Genomic DNA, 3328 nt, shown 5'->3' on the forward strand with positions numbered 1-3328 from the left:
TATTTTTGCTATATCAAGTATACAAATCCCAGATCTACATGTTCACATGTAATACTTGTGATAAAACATACGTTTCTCAAGATTCATATGAAGATCCTAGTGATAAACTTCAAGTTTCTTAACATATTTTTAGATTAGTGAAGAAATCAACACATAATCACCAAATAATTTATGGAAAACACACATAGACATGCATATACACATAGATCTACACAAAGCAACTTGTATTCTCCCCCAAAAATCATATAAAAACAGAAAACAAGGGGTATGAACTCACCTTGGGGTTTGGTTCGGTTTTGGTGAGAAGATGGAAGGAGAATTCGGCCTAGCTTGCTTTTTGAGAGGAGTTTTCGAATTCAAGATGGATCTAAGAGTCATGATCCACAAAAATATGGTGTAAGAGGAGTGATTTTTGAAGAGATTAAGAAGCTAAACCATGGATCTAAGCAAAACTTACCAAAGATGATGATCTAGGTGAAGATCCTCTTGAAACTACACCAAAACTCGAGAATTTTGAGGGGAAATGTAGGAGAGTTCTTAAGAGACTTCTTGTGAGACTTTTAGAAAGTAAGAATAATGGTGAGGAGGCCTTATGGCCGTGAGTTTTGAAGAGGGGAGAGGGAGAGAGAAGGATTGCCTAGTTATATGAGATATCACCTTGTTGTATGTGGGGTTTTGGTGCATGGGTGACCACCATGCAATATTGAGGTGGCACTTGCTCATAATTTCTCATTTCTTTTTTTTTGTCTAGTAAACACCTTGGGCCAAGAATTTGGGCTAGGAGGAAGGAGTTGAAGTGGTTTGGGCTCAATCTTGGCTTTGCTCGATTTTTATGAAGTTTAAGAATACTTTTCGGCACATTGGGCCTTTAAGGTAGTTCACGGCCCAAGTTGTATAAAGAAATGGACATTATGGCCCAACAAGGCCTATTAGAGATGAAAATGAATTATTTTAGGCCCACATGGCCCAAAAAAATCTAGTTTCATGATTGTGGGTCCAATTAGAGCCCAAATAGTCAATTTGAAAGTTTATTGGTCCATTAGACCCACTAAGAGAATCCTAGTCCATAAAGAACTTGAGTCGGGATTTCTAGGGTTTCCAACCCTTATTTGAACATATGAGATATATTTAAATAGGAATGGAGCATAGTATTCACTTAGAGTACAAGTTATCACACTAGGTGAATGATTGCATGAGAGTAGAATTTCCTAGCAAAAATGCTAGTCGTGACATTCTCTGTATTACTTTGATGTTGCTATGAAATATAACCTATGTAAAATTATTACGATTAAGGTAATGGTTGTTGTACTTTGATTACTATATTGCATATGTTGTGATACTTGACATGACGTCCTCCACCCCAGAACGTTTCCGCCGTTCCGGTTTTGGGGTGTGACAGAGCCCTAATAGGGTGATGATCGATTTGGGTACCAATTAGTATGGGTTCGAACCCCAAGTGGGTGAGAACTAGTTATTCATGGCGAGGGTGCTCAGAAAGGACCGAATCTTTGTTTAGCTGCGAGAGCTAGGAGATATCTTCAACATGGTTGTTCATATTTTGTGACTTATATATTGGACACCAGGATGGAGAGCAAGAGAATGATTGAGGATGTGCCGGTAGCTCGAGACTATTCAGTCATATTCCCAATGGAATAAACTGGAGTGCCTTCTAGAGGCAGGTAGAGTTTCGTATCGATCTGGTACCAGGTGCGGCTCCAATAGCCATGACACCTTATCGGTTGGCACCACCGGAGAAGCAAGAGTTGTCTATAAAACTATAGGAGCTGTTAGACAGGGGGTTTATAAGATCGAGTAGTTCAACATAGGGAGCGTCGATTTTTTTTGAAGAAGAAGGACAGATCCCACAGGATGTGCTTCGACTATTGGGAGTTGAACAAGCTAATGTTGAAGAACTATTATCCACTTCCGAGGATTGATAATTTATTTGACTAGTTACAGGGTGTGTCTTGGTTCTCCAAGATCGATCTTGATTCAGCCTACCATCAGATGAGGATGTCTAGAAGACTGCTTGCAGGACTCATTATGGTCATTTAGAGTTCATGGTGATGCTTTTTGGGCTCACTAATGCCCCAGCCGCGTTCATGGGCCTCATGAACCGTGTGTGTAGACCAATGTTGGATCGTTCTATCATTGTATTTATTGATAATATCTTGGTCTATTCTAAGATGAAGGACAACATAAGGATCACCTATGAGTTGGTTCTGGAGACTCTAAAGAGGGATAGGCTTTATGCCAAGTTCTCCAAGTATGATTTCTGGTTATGTGAGGTGTAGTTTTTAGTCTTGTCATTGAGAAGCGGATATTGGTTGACCCAACCAAAATCAATGTCGTATTGTAGTGGGAGGTTTTGAAGTCTCCATTTGAGATTTAGAGCCAAAATCAAGCGGATATTGGATCCGCAAGGCTTAGGTCGAGTCGATGAAAGAGGAACATTGGGCATGTGTCCTCTTTTGATTATGATAATAGGGAACTGTTAACCTTACATCAAAGGGTTTGGGTCCCATATTGGGGGTGGTGTACGACAGGTACTAATGGAGAAGGCACAAAAGTACAGATTTTCAATTCATTCGGGTACGATGACAATGTATAGAGATCTCTAAACTAGTTATTGGTGACTCTGCATGAAGCGAGATGTGGTTGGTTACGTGGAGAGGTGCTTTACTTGTAGGAAATTCAAGGCCTAGCATCAGCGACCTCAAAACAAAATATTGTTGTTACGTTTTCCCTTTTGGAAACAAGAAAAGATCATAATGGACTTCATCACGAAGTTACCACGGATAATACGACAGGTTGATTCGATTTGGGTCATCATGGATTGGAATAGCAAGAGTGTGCATTTTATTCTCATTTAGAAGACAATCTCAACAGAGAAGTTGGGCGAAATCTATATATGAGAGGTTGTGGCACGACACGGGGTTCTAGTATCAGTAGTCTCAGATCGGATGTACATTTGACTTTCGGATTTTGGAAGTGATTTCATGAGGAGTTGGGTACTTTTCTACACATTAGTACAACATTTCATCCGCATACTGATGGGCAGAGTGAGCAAACTATTCAGACTTTGGAGGATATGCTGCGAGCTAGCATGTTGGATTTCTACGATAGCTGGGATACTTATCTCCTACTGGCTAAGTTTTTTGTTTTTTGTTTTTTGTTTTTTTTGTGTTTTTACAACAACAGATACCACACTAGTATTGATCGACCTTCTTTTGAGATTCTCTATGGTAGGAATTATCAGACCCTAATTTTTTGGGGCGAGGTCAGTCAATGAGTGATGGGTAGCCCGACAGTGGTGCTCTGGACTACT

This window comes from Lactuca serriola, chromosome 9, assembly GCF_051521515.1.
Source record: "Lactuca serriola cultivar US96UC23 chromosome 9, Lser_US96UC23_V15, whole genome shotgun sequence".
NCBI lineage: Eukaryota > Viridiplantae > Streptophyta > Magnoliopsida > Asterales > Asteraceae > Lactuca > Lactuca serriola.